The 22,889-nt window shown below is 33.9% G+C and overlaps 1 protein-coding gene across 2 annotated transcripts in view; it reads left to right on the forward strand.

Annotated features, from left to right (window-relative positions):
- Positions 1-22,889, forward strand: part of LOC133197613 (G-protein coupled receptor dmsr-1-like) — a 51,292-nt gene that overhangs the window by 19,929 nt on the left and 8,474 nt on the right. For both annotated transcript variants that reach the window (XM_061333721.1, XM_061333722.1), the window contains one exon: positions 6,236-6,287. The gene's annotated coding sequence lies outside the window, so the exon portion shown is untranslated. The remainder of the gene's footprint in view (positions 1-6,235; positions 6,288-22,889) is intronic.

Raw genomic sequence — 22,889 nt, forward strand, 5'->3', positions numbered from 1 at the left:
TCACCAAAATCAGAAAAAAAAAATTAAAAACGGATTAAAATATTTGAGTATCATAATTGTCATTTGGATATTCGAAATCTACATAACAAGTGATGGTCTAATGAAATAATAAACGTTGGGTTTAATGAATCTCCTTAAAATTTGGTACACTTTTTGAGTTGTTTATGTAATATAATCGTAATTTTTCGTTATTTTACTGAACGATGTTGTCATAATAATTACAGAAAATGGAATGTGTGAAATACGTAAAATGGAATGGTCTGTAAAAGTTCTTTAACAAGAGGCGCAGGGGACTTGATATTCACCTGATTATAAAGAGGTTCTCTTATAATGACTAGCCTAACCCCATCTGGAAGTGAAACTGGAATAAATGGTTAGGAGTCTACATCACAGGTACTTGTACGATAAAACCAAAGACTTCCGAATTTTCAATTCTGAAGCCTCTAGTTTTATCGTACACTACAAATCTAACCGGGAGTTCCTCTATCTCGTAAATATTACTGTTGAAAATGTAATAAACTTCATTAGTTTATAATTCTACGGGACATAAAATCAGACCACTATTTTGTAAATTCGTTTTATCAAAGTTCATTGCTGTATAACTTAAATTTTACAAGCAATTATTGAATTGTTGAGAATTTTTCCAGGGACCCCCCCCCCCACATGTTGACTAGAGGACGTGTAATTATTTTTAGCGAGGTCATTTTGGCACGTACAAGGGTCTTGACATAAATGTACCCACAGTTCAAAACCAATCTTATCATTTTGTCAAATATGTTTTTTTTTTAAATGTTTCTCTGTAACAAAATAATGGACCATGGCCTAACACAACTTTTTTTCTGCAAGTGAACGTAAACTTGAGTAAAGTCACAATGCACTTGAGGTAAACCTTTTTCTGTTTCACACGCTTTCAATGTTCCCTTTATAAGATGAAAGAAATTTTGTTTGTTTCAGTGACGTTGAACTTAAAGAAATGACCTTGGATCAAGATAATGATTTCCTTAAGATAATGATACACTCTAATAACATAAGTAATGTTGAAAATTAATGCATTATAAATTTCCAATGTGTAGTGACGAGTAGCCCACTCTTTCGCTATTGACGTTAAACATGGCTCAAATAACATTAGGTAAAGGTCAAAAACCCATTTAAGTAAGCACGTGTTTACAATGTTTCTCTGCTTCAAGGTTATAAAAAAGACAGTTTGTTTTATTTTTATTTTTTTGACATTAACGTTAATCTCAATTGGTGACCTTAATTGGTATAACGTCACTCTACATTATTGGTACAGCTGTATGCAATCTTTTGATTTTTTTAAAAAATGAAATTCTAATGTTCATTATTACACAAAATTGTTATGACAGGAATTATATATTTTCTTCAAGTGACCTCAAACTTGTACAAATGACCCCGAGGTAAAGTCATGACAAAACATAAGTTTAAAGTGATTGTGAGTATTGTACATGTATCTATTTGAATGTTGAAGTACACTACAGCGACTCCTCCCGCGTGCCAAAGTGACTTTGGGCCAATTTTATTTCACCTTCAGGTCAAAAGAAATATATGGGTGGGACACCATTGCACGAAGAGATAAGGTAATTCCTAATCCCCACCAAAACGTCACTTGTTGGAGTATTTAAAAAGTAATGCAAATACAAAGGCCGCTTTTAATCGGGACAGTAGAGCTCAGTTTCATCAGAGATGTCTTGATACTAATATGATGCGAGCACAGAAAGAAAATATTGGGTGTTGGTCTAATTACATTCAGTACATTTAGCTAAAAACAATCAATATTTTGACCTTGCATGTCCATGATAGGGAATATAATATGCTGTTAATATACCGATTAGAAGATTACCTCAGTCCTTATAAAACTGTCCTACATTTACATAAGTAAGAGACAGTGCGATATTTTTAAAAACCAACTTAATATATGTATGACTTCTATATCAAGAAACATCTGAAACACAAGGCTCAGTGGAAATCCTCCATTTAATTGATATGTTTTCTATCTATACATATACTTCTATACATGTACTTCATAGCATCTCATTATCATCGCTGTTGCGAAAGTAAAACTTTATTGTCATTATATCGATATCGATCAGAATAGATTTAACTCTTCATTGTAAACGAAGGCAGCGCGGTTAGATATCTTCACAAGAGGAGTTAACAAAAGTAATTCATTTCTAATAATGAACGTTAATTGTGGACTTACTTTTTTTAAATAAATCACTTTTATTTATGATGAAATTTTTATTATATGTAACAAAATATATATGACTCCTGGAGCCCATTATACAGAACTGCTAGGACCAAACTTTGTTTTCTTGCAATAGTCTACAGAATACCAAGGCATAAGCTAGACATTCAAAATTACAGCCCATTCGGAGAGATGCTACGTCTAAATCATTAATTATTTTAGAAATATGTATAGTTATCTTTACTTTTCTAAGCTTAGAGTTTTTTATCGGTCTGTCCTCGGGATACGACGTTCGTAAAGTATACAAGAAGGTAAATTAGTGGTAAAGATGAACAAACCAGGCTTGTACGTATTGAATTCACTAGGTGTACGTATTTTGCATTTCACTCCACCTTTTAGATACAAAATTTACATGATGAAAACCATAAATGAATACTCAAGGCACACCAGCATGTATATTGTTTAGCTCAATTTGATAAAAAAAAAATTAACCTATTAAATTATTGGAAAATTGTAATCATTGTACGTTTAAAATTAATTTGTTATTTTTCCCCCGCTTTATTCATTTGTGTTATAATTTTAACTGTTCAACGTTACAACGGCTCTTGCGTCTATTTAAGCGCACTAGTTCTGAAAGGCGCTAAATTCATAATAAAGATTAAACAAATTAACAATAAATAATAGGGAAAATTAGAGAATGTAAATATAAGCATTGAATTCTTATTTTTGGATGTCGTCGGTTCTATAAGAGCACATGTCCGTATCGACAAATTATCAACGCGCGGTATTCAAATCGTCGGCACGACCGGTACTGTTAGAGGACCGACGACATCCAAAAATAAAGCTTCAATGCTTAAATAATTTAACTGAATAAAATAAAATGAAATATTATTGTAAATATATAGTAAGAATAAACTATTTATTATATTAGATGATCATCAAAAAACTTAAGTACAAATAAAGTATTGTTCATCGGTCTTTAAAAAGTAATTCTCTGTATTAGGCTGAGAGAGCTTAGTTAAGGATACACCAAAGGCTTTTTTCAAGATTTTCAACAATTTTGAGATTTTTGGCTAAGAAAAAGAAGTTAATCACTGCTTTATAATGCATGCAAAATTCTGGGTAATTATGAAATAGTTTTCTAATTATTTAACAATAATGAAACATAAACACTACCGCATGTGAATGTTCCGTTATTGAAGCTTCTGATTTGATCTGTGACTGCCTGCTCATGAAAGAGGCAATAAATCACTGTGACCACTTGGGGAATTCTTCACTAGCCACACAGAGATTATCAGTAATTAAACTACAGGGACTCTAGATTTAGAGAAGGAGATCTAACAGATCACTGATGACCATAAAATAGGAGGTGGAGCTTAGCTCTTGCCATTTTGCCGGGAAATCTTTCTGATTCAGAATTAAACCTATTTTACTTAATTAAAAGCATCTAAATACAGAAAAGAACCTCCCATTCTTGTGAATATGCATGGGAAATATGGCTAAGTGACAGGTATCCAAAGCTGAATCTCCAAGGTGTCATATATTCCTAGCTTTGGCAGATTTTGTTGTGTAATGGGTTTTTGCCCTCTACTGTAAAGTAAGATCAGACAGTTTGTGGTATTATTTCAAAGGATTCAGCTCTCTCATTTATTGACCAATTTCTCTGAAAATTGGATGGGTTGCTTCTCAAATGTGTGTTCACAAAACCGTATCTCAGATTTTTGATATCTAGCTTAGTTTTGGAATTACCGAGGGAAATGTTAAATTAGGCTAATAAATTGGCAATATTGAAGGGCAAATGGCTGTAACTTTTGAATTAGAAGATTTATCAAAAATCTGAGATACAGTTTTCAAGTTCGATCTTTAATCTACCTTGAGGCAAAATGACCACTTTGAGGGGTTCAATACAAAAAAGTTGATTTATAAAATATTTATGCACTAAAATTTACATTAATATTTAAATAATTTTTAAATAAGTAATTAATTAAAGTTTAAATTAGGATAATTAAATTGTAAATTTAACAAGCTTTCAAATGATATATACTTTTATTATGTTATCTTTGATAATGAAAGAATTACATGCAAATGAAATTCTGGCATTTGGAAACCTTTGGTGTATCCTTAACATCCGATGGTAAGGTATCCCTCATCTGATTGTAAACGATTTTTCAAACGGCTACTACTCTCATAGATTTTGGACATTTATTATGTTGCTATAAATAGTGCTTTGTGAAATAAAGAAAGGTAGAACATTATTTTTTAAAATTCTACCTTGATTTTCCATGTTCACACATACACATGTCGCCCGCGTGGCGCAGTGGCTGGAGGATGGTAGGGAGTTGATCCTTACGTTCCGGGTTCGAACCCACTGTGCGATGTGGAGACAGATTAGACTGTACAACCCCAGGTCCCATGTCGTAGTACAAGTAGGTGCAGGCACGAAAAAGATCCCTCACTCATCAAGGGCTGTAAGTGCCGAGTTTGGGTCTAAATTTGCAGCCCTCCACTGGCAAGGGTGGCGTTTCAGTATGTTTGAAAATCTCTCAAAGGGAATGCACACAAATATATCTGTTTATACATGTATTTTTCATGGCGTCAGAATACTTATGCATAGCGTTGGGTATGAAAAAAATCTAAATATAATTAGTGATTTTCACTGAATAAAATAGTAAACATGTTATAAAATGTTGTGTATCGCTCTTTTGATTTCGACAAAAACGTAATGTTCTTTCAGAAATATCACTATCTGTCCATGAAATATATGGAGTTAACGAACAGTACTCAAGCTCAAAAGTCCATAATCAATACAAAATAGGAGCAGAGCAAACACGGACCTCCAAACATCAGAGGTGGGATCAGGTGCCATGGAGGAGTGAGCATCCCCTGCCGACCGGTCACACCCGCCGTGTGCTCCTTGTCATGATCGGGAAATAACGGAAAAATCCGTCGACAATTCAGTGTGTAAATAATGGCCTAACAATTAGTGTGAAAAACGTCAGTCAGCGTTTGACTCAATGATAAATTGTATTTGCTGACAAGGTCATCTATGTTTCTACTTCATTTTTATCTAATCTGATCTGTAAAATGAAGAAATATCAAAATTAATCTAATGTCTTGTTTTCACTCATTAGTTTTGTGGTTCAAACCAGAAGAGACCCTATGAAATAGAGAAAAAATTGGTTTTACAATTTGAGATCTATGTTTTAACCTTTGCTTGTCAATGCATGTACTGTGTTTTTGTTTGTTGTTTAACGTCCCTCTCGAGAATTTTTCACTCATATGGAGACGCCACCACTTGCCGGTGGAGGGCTACAAATTTTGACCTGTACTCGGCACTCAGGGCCATTGAGCAGTGAGGGTTCTTTTACGTGCCAGCACCTACTGCGACATGGGACCTCGGTTTATACGGTCTCATCCGAAGGACCGGTCTCCACGTCCCGCAGTGGGATTCGAACCCGCGACGTAAGGATCAACTCCTTATTCCGCGACTCTAGAGCAGACGCTCTAATCACTGCGCCACGCGGGCGACTTATAATTAACCCTGAGAATCAATAGAAAATATCCATGTGTGTCTTTCAGTCGCAATTTTAATTAATCATAACGGCAAATTATCGTGTTTTTATATTTTTAATTGTAAACATTACAAGGAATATATGGTATAATAATGCTTTATTTACCACATCCTGTCTCATCATACATGTACATCACTCTTCTGAAAAGATTTTAACTGCTATCATGCATCACTTGAAATGCAAGGATTTCCATACCTTTTCTAAAAAGATTTAGGCTATTACCAATATTTCATTAATGATGCACTGTGTCATATTTAGAATATTTAGATACTTGTACTAAATTTTAAAAATCAAGATACGCATGTATTTGCTTTCTTCTTAACTAACTAGATATATATGAATGTTTCAGTCTTTCTCTGTGCTAATTATGAACTACCACCCAGTGGATGCCCAGGTCTTATTTATTATATGTACACAAACTTAGAAGCCTCTATTAAGATGCTATCTCGTTATATTACAGCGAAAGGGAGTTGATGTGCAGAACAGGCTTTGATTTCATCTTAACGGCTAAGGTAAGTTCAGTTTTGTGTTCTAATACAAAGATAGCGTCTCTTTATTTTTACAGTTTAGTGAAAAATTTACCAGTATTTGTTGAGTACAGAGATATAATTTTCATGTCTAAGGTAGCATGTGAATGCTGCCCATTTCTAAATGCTTAGTACTGATTTACAATATGGCATTCCAATGCCATCGCCATTCCGGAAATGGAAAATAGTAGAATTAAAAAGGGTGCTTTCGTGAAATAACATATCCTTAGAAAAACATATTTACCAGGAAAGGGTTTTTATTTCAAACAATACCGTTCTATTTGGTCGATTATTGCTTCCCATTTCAAACAAAACAGCCGACATTTGCTGGCATTGTTAAAATTATTTCGGAATGTTCCCGGTGCAGATTTGATTTTTGTTCCTTGTATTTTGGTCATTTATGACTTTACATTGTATTAAAATAAACCTTTTTGTTGAAAAACAAACTTACAATGTACAAATCACTCACAGGCTCAGCTTGATTATAAACCTTTGATTAGAATAGCTTTGGGGTAACTATTGACACTACAATGTACATGTAACTGGCACAGGTTCCTTCTACTTTGATGCAGATTATTTTGCCTTCAAGCTTTAAAAAGGCCATCTTTTTTTTTTAATTTCACGCACAGACTGTTAAAAGGAATGATATTCAAAATATGGCTTTCCTTGTTTCCTCGTTGTGTTTGGAATTGTAATTTTAACAGGAAAGTGATATGCTCCTTGTACATGGATATAAAATGTTCACCGATTGCTCCGTACATACCGACTTGTATATGGTGATAAATCGGATCTTATAAATGTATTCATCTTAGTTAATTATTTTTTCTCTACCTCATCCAAGAAAGGTATGTAGAATGCTTAATACCTGACTATTAAGGACTATGCATAGTATCCAAAATTTTACAACCTGGACCCAGACCCCTTTTCACGTTTATCATGTTTGCTAGAAAGTTAACCCAAGAAATTCTAAAAAATCACATCAAAATAATAATATGAAAATGAATATACCAAAATACATAAAACATACAAACTAAAAAGGTTTTCTTTCTTCTATAAGCGCCTGGCTCTTATTACAATAGAGCACGAGTAATATTGTTAAGATAGGTGACTAGAAATCGATGAGGTATGAAATATTTTACACATCACACACAAATATAACCTTAATTATGACTGCATTGATTAATGAACATTACATTAACAATAGGGGGATATAAAGCTTCTGCATGGAGTATATTTATCCAATAAATACCTGCTAGCTATACTTCACTGTCATATGTTTGTCATATCAATAAGCTGGTTTCAAATCATCTAGTGCTGAACAAAATCTGACACATTTCTGCAATGGTTTGGTATTGTTAAAATGTACTTAAAATACACCAAAATATCGTTTCTTAAATAATCTCGGGGGTTTGTTCCGACTGTTTATTGCGATTTGTATGGACCGAGTCCTAGAGGAATTAGTTTCTGTGCTTTGAACATTTAGATTTCCAGTAACAATACAGAAATGTCCATAAGGCCTGACACATGCTGCTTTTTTTCGTCCCACTTGTACATTAAGCCACTTGATAAGAGGCTGTGTCTACTTCGCTATGTTCCTACTTCCATCTTATAAAGTGGTACTGCAGGCCAGTCCATAGAAGGGATAGAATTGTTATCACTCAATTACGTCGTGCATCAAGGGTATAATTCACAAACGAATGAAGATTTAATGAATTAGCTTATTACACATATTAAATAGAATTCAAAGTGATTGCTGAAGGGAATGAAATAAGCATATTAATATATAGATTTCTGAAGTTGTTAATTAAGATTGATTTTCTGAAGTTTGACTTGATGTGTTAGAAACTTCAAAGAAAACAATGTAAGAACATGTAAGCGGGAAGGCGATGTTAGAATGTAAAAGAAATCATTCACATCTAAGAAAGGTAAGTATGAACGACATGTTAGGAATTTAAAGAAGTCCGCGATGAAAGATTTATATAATGCTTTGCTTGAAGTTAAAGTGAATAGCTGGTAGTCTATTGCCTAGGATGATGCTAAACTATAAAAGCAGCTCATTCCCCTGTCCCCTTTTCTGGCTACAGCCTAAATATATAGCGAACTGTTCTTGTAATGAAGATGAAAATACAGACACCCGATTATTTAACATTATCAATGCTTTTTTAAATGTAAATCATATACGGTACCAATTTTGATGCACCAGATGCGCATTTCGACAAATTATGTCTCTTCAGTGATGCTCATGCCGAAAGGATGGAAATCCGAAATATTTAATTTCAAAAAAATGAAGAGCTGGAAAAAGGGGTGCCAAAGACTAAAGCCAAATATGTCGAAGGATTAGACCTATGCATGAGGGAGGTAATCCTTCATTTTGAAATAAATTTCTAAATTAAACCGCAGCAATCAAATATATATCTGATTCAGTATTTTCAAGCTAGTACTGAAGTACTTTGCTACAGGGCAGTAGATATTAGATTCTATTTTTGCAAGCCTGGTTCGTACATACAAGCATTGATATAAATTATATCAAACTAGTACTTTGAGAAAAGTTTTACTGTGGCAATACATGGAGGTATAGAGAAACATATTTCGAAAATTTGTATCATTTTTATATGAAAATAATTTTTGCAGTGTATCAAATGCAAATTTAATAAGCACTACCACATGAAAGTTGTCTGAATTTATCGTAAATCACTTTTGAAAGAATGAGAGTATTTTTTTTATTGGCAAGTGATTTGAGTTTAATATTTTGAACCCTTATGTATACCTTTGACAAGAAAATGAACGTGGCCATCTTTATTAAATTTTTGGGGTTTCATCTATCACGTGTTTCAGCAAAGATTTCACTTTTCCCGCCTTATCAATACCGTATCTCGGTATTGGTTTGGAATGGTTATTGAATTTTAGTTATCATGGACTGCGTTTGTATTTAAGAGTCCCCCACATGCCTCGCCGGAATAAGTACAAATTGATTTGGTATCGACAGAAGAGACGATATCGCAAAACGAACGGTAATTTAGATTCAGATTAGAATGCAATTTTCACTGCTGCCTGTGAGGCGAGTGAAATGATAATTTTCTGAGGTCACGGAAAAAGATGAAGATCGCTAATTGCAATATGTTCATATTAAAAAAAAAACCGCGGTTTCTTCATTGGGATATTGAGTGAAAAAATAAAAAAAAAGGGACAAATCGTTCTAATCCGTACATTTTAGATTTGATCATCGGATTCAGAGAGACTTTTAGTAGATCAGACTCCTGCACACCGAAATTTTATATCTTGGGTTGTGACGGTTACAAACAAGTCATATATGTACTCATATACCGACAATAATTAGCAGATGGCGCCAAGAACATACGCTGTCCTTTATATGAACAACAGTCTTCAAACTTTTTTTAGAATGACAGTTATCAAAACCATACTTTTCTTCCGCATTTTGCTTGCAAGTTTCTCCTAAAATAAGTAAATTTGCCTCGTCTGGCATTGACAGTCAATAGTTCAGAAGTTATATTGATATGCAATTCCAGAATAGCAAATGTTGGCTTTTCCAGAGGAAAACGAACAACACATAACTCTATGGCATCATGAAAATTAATAAAGTGAAAACCAGTATTGACTTTCTCTCAGTTAGTATAGGAGAAAACGCGTTCGGGCATATAACTGGAGTCATTTCGGCGTAACATGTCCTTGATGTGCAATCTTCTCTTTTTCGTGTTGGTTCTTAAGAGTTATTTTGCTTTAAAAAATAAAATTTGTCTTTGTTGCATATGAAATATCACCTCAAAATGAAAATTATATTTTGATGTCGGAAAACAAGTTGCGGATATTCGTGACTATGGCTAGAAAAGTAGCAGAACAAGAGGCAAATAAGATCATTTTGTTCTAAGATATTGCTTTTATTAAACAAAAATTTAGAACTAAAGTAACTCATTAAATTGGTCAAAAACTCTTAAAACTAGGCACTCACACGGACCTGAAGGCAGCCCCTGGACTGCCGCTCCCCCCTTTAAAGAAATTATGAATCCGCCACTGAAAAATGTATTGATCATATTACAATATCAAACAAAGACTAAACATAACAATATTTAGCAAGAACTAAACATATACTTAAAATCAGATAGGAGACATCGATATAAGTTCAAATAAATCCTCGCGCTTTCCAGTATTATAAATATCGATTTTCAGACTTTATGATCTGTAAACTACTTTCCAGTTGGATGATGAACAAGAGCATTACCGCTTATTTATGTCAGAAGTGGGAAGTATTGAGGTAGGGCTATACCCAAGAAGTGTGGTTTCCTTCCAAAACCTTCCTGAATCTGAAGTCTATGTTGTGTATAAATCACTGATGTGAGTCTCATATAAACTATAGAAGATCCTGAATTCTTTCCCGTCTAAGCTCATCTTAGTTTACCATATTATTACCTGAATGTTTTTATCTTGCATAAAAGCAAGCGCGACGAATTCTCTAGTTTTCATGCTAAAATTACTTAAAGTTAGGTTTACCAAATTCAAAGTGATCCTAAAGTGGTCAACATAAGAAGTTTGGCTGTATATTTTTTTTTTAATTTATTTTGCTAAATTAAGATTTTTTTTAATTTTTGAAAATGCTCTCAAGTCCAAAGATTTCAAGAATGGAAAAAGCCTTAAGTTCAGGTATGTTTTGAGCCAACTCATGACGAGAAATCTGACGTTCGACACGTATAGACATTCATATATTCGTGTCTTTTGTCCCTCATTAAGACCGTGAACAGACAATGCACCTTCCCTTCGAATGTATCCAAGGGATTTCCCACTTTAAGTGATTACACTATATAATAAGTTGAATTATTAAAGTTCAAAATACAAACATCTTATCTCAATCTGTCTTATCAAAGTGATAATATATGCTTCACGGAATTTTAATGCCCTTTCCATTCATCCATTTGTGGATATGGAGTTTATTGTACCTCTTCATATTTTCCACTTTTGAAAACTCATTTATTAAATAGTTGGTATTGTATATGATTTGCATTGGTTTTGCCTTAAAATTCATTTGAATTAACTACTGATGTTAGATCTCTCTTGAGATTGGCCAATCAGTGACATTCTAAGAGGAACCCAGGTACAAGATAGCTGTAGATATGACAAAAATTGGATAGACGACCAGAGAGCTACATAGCTATCTATTGGAGAGAAAAAAATCTATATTAAAGTTTGCATGTTTCTCGATTTTTAAGCTGTCATCTCAAAATTTTACTAACCGTGTATTCCTTACATATTCCTTACTACTTCTATAACAAAAACATTTCTCAAATTCGATGGCCCTTATGGGCCTGAAATTGAGACCAGTTAAAAATTTTGCCTATTTACACTGCCACTTTGGGTGGCATGACAATTTGGTCCAACATGTATGACTTCAACAAACATTCTTAACTTCACCAAAAGTTCTTCAAGTCTTTAGACCGAATATTTTTTTTCCTCTCTGAAGTTGTCAGACTAGTAAATATTTTTGTACCATATCTGATTTAAAAATTATATATTTTAAAGTTTTAGATCGTTAACGTTGAGACGGAACGTTTGCTCCAATCACTTTATTAGTTCAGATTAGTTTTCCACAGAAGCAGAAAAAAATATATTTCCGATTGATTAATTGAAATAAAATTAGATTTAGCTAATAAATATGAAATGTTTTATATAAAAAAAAGTATCCTAATAATTCAAGTCTTATTCAATATCAATCAACGAAACGATAGTAGGTTGAATTATTTTGCCGAATAGCAGTATAAATAAGCGTAATTTTTGATGGTCTCGATTTCAGGCCTTCGAGGGCTATTTACAGTAGATTTTTTGGAATGTTTTGTTAATGGAAGTTGTTAAAGAAGACACGGTATAGTGATATTTTGAGATGGCAGCTTAAATATACTGAGAAATAAATCGAGAAACGCATGCGTTTTTTTGTATAGTTTTTTGTTTGTTTGTTTTGGTTTCTTTTCTTTTTTTGGGGGGGGGGGGGGGTGCGCAATATAATATACACTCTTTCTGGTCGTCCATCCTAATTTTTTTTTCAGACTTGCAAACTACTAATCTAAAGATAAATGAAGATAGATAGAACTCGGCCTTCATTTAAGTCCGAGTGAGTCAACAATTGTAAACATCGACTGTAAACATGAGCCAAAGTGAACTTTCGAATTTGAATAAATAAAACAATGACAGTATATAATCATTGTGTGAATAAGCAGAAATTTGATTTTTCTTGATTGAACCAACTTCCTGAGGCGAAGCCTCCGAAATAGATTTTAACTTTTGGGAGGCCAGAAACGTAGTACTTCATGGTTTGCTGAGGGAAATGCGTTTGATTAAGGGAATCCATAATCTTGCTCATTTCCTCAGTGATATACTTGAAGTAAGCGAGGTAATGTGGATTTGATAAACACATTTTTTTTTTAAAAATTCGTCATGATCAGTCACTATATTTAAAATATAATTTAAACGTTAATACTATCAATAATTATTATGGTTGTTATAAGTACATATACATATTGTAGACCTAAGTATACATGTATACGTAACCGATGTTTATAACTTCAGAGTAAAATACTGTAGGTTAATAGCAGGAAAAGTATTCTTCTTTGATTTATTAATCCCCTTTCATTCGAATTTGAATTATTTTGCCCGTATCGTTAACATGTTAAAGGACACTACGTGATTTTGATTCAATAAGAATGTGTCCATTTCTCAACAAGAAGTCTTATTGGAACAGAACTAAATGTTCAGATCGTTCTAGATGTTTGAAATTCAATCAAATATAATATCCGTTGACTACTTCAGTTCCGCTAGGAATTTGGAGCAATCTTCAATTCTACTAAACATCAGTTTCCGTCTGCGGTTTCAAAGAGTTAAGTAATTTGATTTAATTAGCAAAATTAGTTCTAACCTTTTTCATTTAAATCTAATTCCCGATATTCTGCATATGACATGGGAACCTGATTAAATCAATTAGAGTATTAAAACGTTTAGAATAGAAATCTAAAAGAATAGTAAGCACAGAATAGTAAGATGTATATCTGTATTTATATTGATATTTTCAACGTTGACAAGATATTCTGAGGACACTGCTATATCTATAAATTTAGAACCTGACAAATTATTTCTTGCACTGTCCTGCTCCATCCTTTTTATGATTACGGAAATGTTTGATCTGAATTCATGCCCAGTTGACTGAATACATGTCATATAGAGTATATCAATATTCTTTGTATATGTATCACCGTAAGGTGCATCCATCTTAAAGCCACACAATTAGATATCAGGGTCTGGCATCTTTGATGCGTGTACCGTATAATAATTAACACATCTGTTATTCTGTCAATCTGGTGTATTTTTAATACAATACCTCAATATTCACAAGTACACACACATTGAGGTAGCTAGATTTTGCGGTCATTCGATTCAAGATCAAAGTTATGTGACCACTTTTAAGATGTGACGAGATGAGATAAGTCAAGCACTCGTAAACCACCTGATGCTATATATTCAGGGAATAATTCAACGAGAATATCTAAATTTATATTTTTAGATCATCAAATGAAACGGCGAGGTTTGAAATGTTGAGATATATATATATATATATATATATATATATATATATATATATATATATATATATATATATATCAACATGCCTTATGACGCAATACTTTCTTTAAACCTCAATTATCATAGGTAAGGGATCACAGATAGCTTAATTTTGTATATAGATGGGTCACCTCCTCCTTTCTTTTTCCACTAGGTACATAACTCATTCTTAGACCCTGATCCCACCCCACAGCCCAATTGAACAAATTTTTCGTTTAATTATTTACCAACATCATCTTGAGATCACTTTGAGAGACATCGTTTTCTGTTGATTGTTTCGGAGATGGAGCACATTTGTTTTAGACCACACATTTATCATGATCGATGATTATTTCAACACCACAAGAAACATCAACTTCCTGTTAGAGTTTGATTGCTTGTGAGAAATAAATAGTGACTATTTTATGAAAGAATAATTTTTAAATTACTGTTACACTGAAATCAAAGTAACAATCTTCAAGTAACTCTTGGTTTTCCAAGAAGATATTGTCAATCAGAAACTCAAGCATCTTTTTAATGTCAACTTCAGAGTACTTGTGTATACAATCAGAATGTTTTTTAACAAAATAATTTTGCAAATGACCAATGACAAGGTAAGTATATTTACGAGTTCCATTTTTATTGAAAAAGCAGCTGTCAATGATATCAAAAAGCCTGGACTTTAATTTGTCGTGAGGAATGGTTGTGTATAAAGTTGAAAAGTCGTAAGTTTATAAGCTGTTGATTTTGGTAAAATCTTGTGATTTCAAATTTTCCAAAAGTTCCTTGGAATTTTTAAGTATCCACATCTGCTTTACACCACTTCTCGAATATATTGTTGTAGGAGTGAAACGGTTCACCGCGGTATCGATTCACCGCGGTATTTTTTCTCGGTTTGATACACGGTGCAAAATCTCTAATTTTCGGTTCGGTTCATTTTTCGGTCGGGATCGTTATTCAGTCGGGTTTGGTATAAGGTAAAACACGTTACTCAGTATAAATAAGTATAGAAAACGTAAATTTTTGAAGACTGATAGCTTGTAAAATAATTTTTGACAGTCAAATAATTTTAATCAATTTCTTCTAGTCAATTTGCAAATAAAATTCGTAAAATATGTGACTAGATTTAGAAAAAGAAAGCATAAAACAACGTTGAATTTGTTTCCTTCTATCAAAATGTATCGTATCGAAAATAATCGAACCGAGACAAAATTATACAATACGTATCGAACCGTGAAGGAGGTGTATCGTTTCACCCCTATATTGTTGCATAGTACTCTTGAAGTTTCTCCTTCACCACTGTTAATATCTTAGTGAGGAGTAAAGATAGAGGCTTGGTTGAACATTTACTGGAACCCGCTATGTATCTTTGTTTGCAAGGATTTTTTTGATGTTTCGGAATCCAATATAAATATGGTAATTCGAATTCATTTTGGTTGTTTGGAATATTAAAAATATTCAAAACTGACATATGATTTTGAAGAATTTCTTCCTTAGAAAGGGAACTATGAGTATAAGTTGGATTACCACTTGTAGAATTAAATCCAAGTTCCTCTAAAATACATTTAATATAATGTGCTTTACAAACAAAGACAATGTTGTTACCTGCTTTGTCAGCAGGGACCAGTACGTACTGATCATGTAATCTATCTAATTCTTTTTTCACTTTTGGATTATTGAATACAGAAGGATAGATGGTTTTCATATTGCCTCGCAATTTTTTAATGCGCGATTTTAACATACATCTGATACATTTAATCCATTCTGACAAAGTGTCAAGGTCTTCTTTTTCATGTCTGGCCCATCGCCTGGCGTAGTCCTCTACAGAATCCATGATATTTATGAAATTCTTACGCCAGTTGAAGGATCTGGGTTCCCTAAATTTAGGACCTTTTAAAATTAGTGATCTAAGGTCCTCATTATTAACTATATTTACGTCACCAGTAATAACGTGTCCAGCAGGACTATAGTTATAGGGCGACCAGTAATAACGTGTCCAGCAGGACTATAGTTATAGGGCGAAGAAGAACATGAACACGATGGAGGATTATGTTTCAGATATTCGATATCCAGGCCCTGTAAAGTTTTCTTGTAATTAAAAAGTTTGGAAGCAATAGTCGATGTATATTTGTAGGAAATACAAGGTGTAGTCTTTAACTTGAAATATGGTGGAATACAAGACTGGACCTTTTTGTGATTAAGAATATTACTTATATTAACCGCGTCAATTCCTTTGTTGGCATATTGAAGTTTAAGGAAAAAACGGATTGTTTTAGCTGCATTTTCTTCAGTAAAACGCGGGGGTTTAAAAAGCCTATGATTGGCAATATCCATAACTACAGATCCGAGCCTATATTCTGGTGTCGAGAAATCAAAAAATGGACTTTCCTTGACCTTTTCAAGAAGACTATTTAAAAGTTTCAAAGGGACAGAGTAAAGTTTAGTGCGAATATGATATAGACCTAACTGTTGATTTACGTAAGGTTGTAATGAATCAATAGAGACATCGTGTATTACAGGTTAATTGTAAGACCGATGCCCATGACTACGCTTACGTCTCTGTGTATGGTTAAAAAGTCCCATCACATTTACATTGTTACACTGTGGACTGGAAAGATTTCCAACACTATCGACATTGTCATTACATCCATAGGGAAAGGCTGTCCCTAGCTTTCTTATCCAAAGTTCTTCTCGTCTACGGAAAGGTGTACTCAGTGATGGACTGTTTGTGTGGTGGTAAATCTTTTCCAGAATTCTAACTTTCATTGACAAAATAGAATGATCAGGTAAATTAAAATGTTTGTATAAAAGTTGCTGACCCCCATTATTTATCTGAAATCTATGACCTGATGTTCTTTTATTGAGTGATCCCTTGGTTTCACCAACATAAACAAGTCCACAAAGATTACATTCTATTCCGTAGACAACATTAGAAGATTTGTAGTTCAGATTTTCCCAAGTTTTGGTACAGAAGCTCTGTCCAGTAAGATTACTGGTGAAAGAAGTGTTAGTTATCAAAATGTCACAGGTTTTACAGTTTTTCGCAGAACATTTTGAAACAGAAGACATGGTATCGGAAAAGGAGTCTTCGAATATATCTCTAATAGAAACTTTACATTCTTTCAATTTTTTGTATGAACTATTGGTTTTGTACCAAAACTGGGAATCTGAAGACTGTACATATGACATATGTTTAATATCCCTGAGGATTATCCGAGGGGCACCGAATGAACTCCTTGAGTCTGTGTCCCTTATAGACTCAAAAGAGTGACGCCTTTTTATACTGGGCGACGCGTCTGCCAGTATCATTTCGTTATTCTGTGTACTCATGAATGAATAGGTACCGAACGATAAGTATCCTCGGGGACAGACTGTCCACCAGCAGAGATACATGTTCGGTGGTTAAAATGAAATATATGGAGATAACGAACAGTATTCAAGCTCAAAAGTCCATTATACAATACAAAATAGGAGCAGAGCAAACACGGACCTCCAAACATCAGAGGTGGGATCAGGTGCCATGGAGGAGTGAGCATCCCCTGCCGACCGGTCACACCCACCGTGTGCTCCTTGTCATGATCGGGAAATAACGGAAAAATCCGTCGACAATTCAGTGTGTAAATAATGGCCTAACAATTAGTATGAAAAACGTCAGTCAGCATTTGACTCAATGATAAATTGTATTTGCTGACAAGGTCATTGTATCGACCATAGAACTTACGAAATGATGACTTTAAACGAGACAGCTGATATTCTTGTTTCATCAACTTATTTGTCAATAATTTACCTCGTTTTAGAAATTGTACATACGTAGAGCATGCTCTTGCGTAACGAATCAACTGAGAGATATATACCCCGTATGCAGGTGATGAAGGTATATTGCTGCATAAGTAAGGGAAGTTAACGATTGAACAGTTAAAGTCATCACGTTTATCATAAAGCTTGGTTGTTAGATTACCATTAACGTCTTTCTCAAGTAAAATATCCAAATATGAAACAGATGTGTCAGACTCTGTGGTATCTTTTATCTCAAGTTCACAAGGATATATCGTATCGACATAAGAATGAAAATAGCCATTGTTAATTGACAATACGTCGTCGATATAAATGTCGAGTTGAACGCCACAGCAAGTGTTTTCTTCTTTTCACGTACAAGATTTTGGACAAATTCTGCTTCATATGAATACAAAAAAAGGTCTGCTAATAACGGGGCGCAATTGGTACCCATAGCAATTCCAATAGATTGTTGGAAGACCTGGTCTCCAAAAACCACATAGATATTGTCAATCAGAAACTCAAGCATCTTTTTAATGTCAACTTCAGAGTACTTGTGTGTACAATCAGAATGTTTTTTAACAAAATAATTTTGCAAATGACCAATGACAAGGTAAGTATATTTACGAGTTCCATTTTTATTGAAAAAGCAGCTGTCAATGATATCAAAAAGCCTGGACTTTAATTTATCGAATCATTTAAGAATCATTCCGTAGTGTAGATTCAAGTTTGTTCAAATCATGATCCTTAGGGGTAGGATGTGGCTAAATCTATATAAAAAAAACGTGATACCTGAGGGTAGGGTGGAGTCACAATAGGGATCAAGGTTTTACATAGGAATATATAATAAAAAACTACATGAGGAACAGCACTGCAGGGCCATATTGACATCTGAGCGTTGTTTCCCAAGGGCCTCTTGTAACATTGACCAATTCTACTCCTTATGCAAGTAATTTTACGCGTTACTTATTTATTCATAAGCATTTGAGGTGCAATATCAGATCATTCCTCTTGAAAGGAATGTTTGTTGACGCCTGATCTTGAAGAACGAAAAACAGCCATCCCTCGAGCTCATGCAGCGATTTTTTATATCACACGATTAATTGCATGAGCTTCATTCTTTATTTAAAAAAAATGTTCCATTGTTGATATTTAACATAACTTTTTACCGTCTAATTTTTTTTTTTAAAAAGTATCTTTTGGTCTTTAATCATACATATATAATAAATGTCAGCATTTGTTTACAATAAATATTTTTTTCTAATTTAACGTATTTATTTTAATAGAACTTGTTTGACTTGATCTCCACATAAAAACAAGAGGCCCATGGGCCACATCGCTCACCTGAGTAACTTTGGCCATGCTGTTCTTTACCAGATTTCCCCCATTTTAATATACCTATTGTGGCCCCGCCCTACCCCGGGGGTCAAAATTTGAACAGTTTATAATTTACACTACCCCAGGATGCTTCCATATAAGTTTCAGCTTTTCTGGCCCAGTGGTTCTTGAGAAGAAGATTTTTTAAGATTTTTCCTATATATTTCAATGTAAAACTTGGATTCTCTATTGTGGCCCCGCCCTACCCCCGGGGGTCATGATTTGAATAATTTAGATTCTACACTACCCCAGGATGCTTCCATATAAGTTTCAGCTTTTCTGGCCCTGTGGTTCTTGAGAAGAAGATTTTTTAAGATTTTTCCTATATATTTCAATGTAAAACTTGGATTCCCTATTGTGGCCCCGCCCTGCCCCCGGGGGTCATGATTTGAATAATCTAGAATCTACACTACCCAAGGATGCTTCCATATAAGTTTCAGCTTTTCTGGCCCAGTGGTTCTTGAGAAGAAGATTTTTAAAGATTTTTCTTATGTATTTCAATGTAAAACTTGGATTCCCTATTGTGGCCCCACCCTACTCCCGGGGGTCATGATTTTAACAATTTAGAATCTACACTATCCCAGGATGCTTCCACATAAGTTTCAGCTTTTCTGGCCCAGTGGTTCTCGAGAAGAAGATTTTTTAATGACCCCACCCTATTTTTGTCTTTTCTTGATTATCTCCCCTTGTAAGGGGACTTGGCCCTTTATTTTAACAATTTACACTTCCCTTCACCCAAGGATACTTTGTACCAAGTTTGGTTAAAATTGGCCCAGTGGTTCTTGAGAAGAAGTTGAAAATGTGAAAAGTTTACAGACGGACGGACGGACGGACGACGGACAACGGGTGATCAGAAAAGCTCACTTGAGCTTTCAGCTCAGGTGAGCTAAAAACCTAAGAATGGATTAGTTTGCCCATGTCCTGAACGTCTTTTATTCATTGAGTTCTGGATCTTGATCTTTATTTTCTTTTGAGTTAAGGCAAAAGACCTGTAGAATATACATTATGATGCAATTAGTGTTGATGACCGATTTCGTAATAATGTAACGATGGCCAGTGGGAATATGGAGATAGCCAATTCTGCTAGCTGAGACACTTTTATTTATTACATGAAAAGGTATTCAGATGTTGATTTTTCTGTACTCTTTGCACAATGGTATCTTTACAGATTCTCCGTAATTAAATGTACATGGTAATGAACGTAACACAAGAACTTAGTGTATTGATAACAATGAAGAAATGTTTCTATTCCCTATTGTCCAATTTGCATAAAAAAGTGTTGCTGTATCCAGATTCGAAGTAAAAACTGTATTTTCAAAGTGGCCAATATACATTTAGGGGACTCTTACACATTTTAACCACCTTCGTTGATAAGTAGCTTACTGTAGAGAGTCTAAGCAAGAATCTGATAGACTCGTACACATAAACGCGTCACCAGCTTCTTAATGGACTTATTTCTCTAAGGTGCCATATTCTACCGCGAAATGGTCCATTTTGTAAAAAAAAAAGTTTTAACTCTTATAGCAATTGGTGAGAAAAGAACCACTGCTCTCTTATAATAAATGCATGAGAGCTTGTATTACGTAAATAAATTCAGAAATGTAAAATTTGTTAGGACGGATCTAGAAAATTTACCGCATATGGAGAAATGGTGTTCATTCTTCTCATTTACATATCGGCCATATTGGAGCTATAATGGCGACAGATTCCATAAAGGTTTATATAGAGAACGAAAAAAAAACCCCACAGATTTTATATACTAACTATTTCGGATAAAGTTCTTCCGCCGATGTTTAGATTTTCTTATTATCTTCTACCGGAAATGACAATATTGTTGATGACAAAGTGAAAGTTGCGACCGCCTTTTTGATTTGAAATTCCGAAGCGAGAGTGTAATGTTTTTATGAAGGAAAGAACACAGAATTGGTGTCTTTATCATTTTTGGTGATTAAATGTAAGTGTTTATTGCAAGTTGACAGAGTTCTTCCGCCGATTAATAGGTGCAGACGAATGCCTATTTTTATAAAATACAAATGATTTATCATTTCATGAAGAGTTACGACCGCATTTATAATTCGAAAACGGCAATTTCTTGCATCAGTGTGACCTATTTATTACCAAAAAAGATGGTTTCATGAGTTTTCAACTGTTAGTAACCCAAAATTCTACCCAAATAACTATGACGGAGGCTTAAAAAAAACAAAACAAACTGTGCTTGCAGGATTTAACATTAAAATTTAAAGACATTGAATAATTCGAGTTTATGCAGGATCTTATGAATATTAATGAGAAGTAAATCACATGGGAGCAACCTCATGAATAAACTGTACATCATTTCTCCATATGACCGGGCGTGCTGGTGGTTCATGTATTCCACACACACTGAAAACGACCCATCTCAAAAAGTGTTTGACAAAGAATAAAAAAAAGAGATCATTCACAAACACTGATACATTATTCCGTTGGGGGAGATGAATGGGTGATTGGGTGTTGACACAGTCTCCATCTCGTGGACAAAGTGTTTTCCCTCAAAGTAAAATGACCTTTCTAATCAACCTTTAATGAGTCTATATTTTCTCAGGAATCCAAATTCTTTCTTATTTCCTATAAGTTCACTATGTGCTTAAAATGGCCCTGTAGATATACCAGTTTATTAACTAACACTTAATGTTCCATTTCAAACATTAACATAAAGTACAGACTTGTACTTTCATTTCCTATTATATCCCCCCCCCCCCTGAAAGTCCAGGTATTGGAAATCAGGCTTTATGAAATTGCAATGTTCTCAAATTTTAAAGAAAACAGGTTAATTTGAGTACTTTCAGCAAAGAAAAATAATACGAGCGCACTCCTTGATCCAAAAAAATAAAACATGTTTTGTAATCCTCAAAAACAGTTTTATCATTTAATAATTGCATATTTTAGATCAGAGGTTGCGCTCTATACGAAATATTGAAAAATAACTTAAATATTGGCCGTTTTCTGTAGAGTTTTTCAGGATATGGGGAAAATGACGCAATACATGACGTCATAATGCATTGACTAGCCAAAAAATTTCGATAGATATGCTGTCACCAAGGGGCTAAATGATATTTGATGTATTTTCATCTAAAACTAAGCAGTTTAATTCACAGGGCCAAAAAAGGCCCTAAGTGAACCTTGTTCTTTTATGTGAAATTCATTAAGCCAACAAAAAAAATAAAGTTCGCCCTGAAAGATTGCTTGAAGGTACATGTCTTCTGATGGTAATTACAATATAAATGTAATGACTTTATTCAATTTATTCATTTATTTTAGCAGACCTATTTTTGTATTCATATGAAGCATAGTTTATTCAAAATCTTATACATGAGAAAAGAAATCTCTTGCTGTGGCCTTCAACTCGACATTTATATTTATCGACGAGGTATTATCAATAAACAATAGTTATTTCCATTCATATGTCGACACGATATATCCCAGTGAGCTTGAAATAAAAGATACCACAGAGTCTGACACATCTGTTTCATATTTGGATATTTAACTAGTATAAGATGTTAATGGTAACCTAACAGCAAAGCTTAATAATAAACGTGATGACTTTTAACTTTTCAATCGTCATCTTCCCTTACTTATGGAGTAATTTATCCTTATCATATGCGTATGGGGTGTATATCTCTCAGTCGATTCGATCTCTACGTATAAACAATTTTTAAGTTAAGTGAAATTTTTAAGGTAAGTTATTGACAAACAAGTTGATGAAACAAGAAAATCAACAGTCTCGTTTAAAGTCATCATTTCGAAATCTCTAGTCGATACAATGACCTTGTCAGCAAATACAATCTATCATTAAGTCATATG

The sequence above is a fragment of the Saccostrea echinata genome, unplaced genomic scaffold, assembly GCF_033153115.1.
Source record: "Saccostrea echinata isolate AGI-Se365-2 ecotype Australia unplaced genomic scaffold, CSIRO_AGI_Sech_v1 ptg000030l, whole genome shotgun sequence".
In the NCBI taxonomy this organism is placed as follows: Eukaryota; Metazoa; Mollusca; class Bivalvia; order Ostreida; family Ostreidae; genus Saccostrea; species Saccostrea echinata.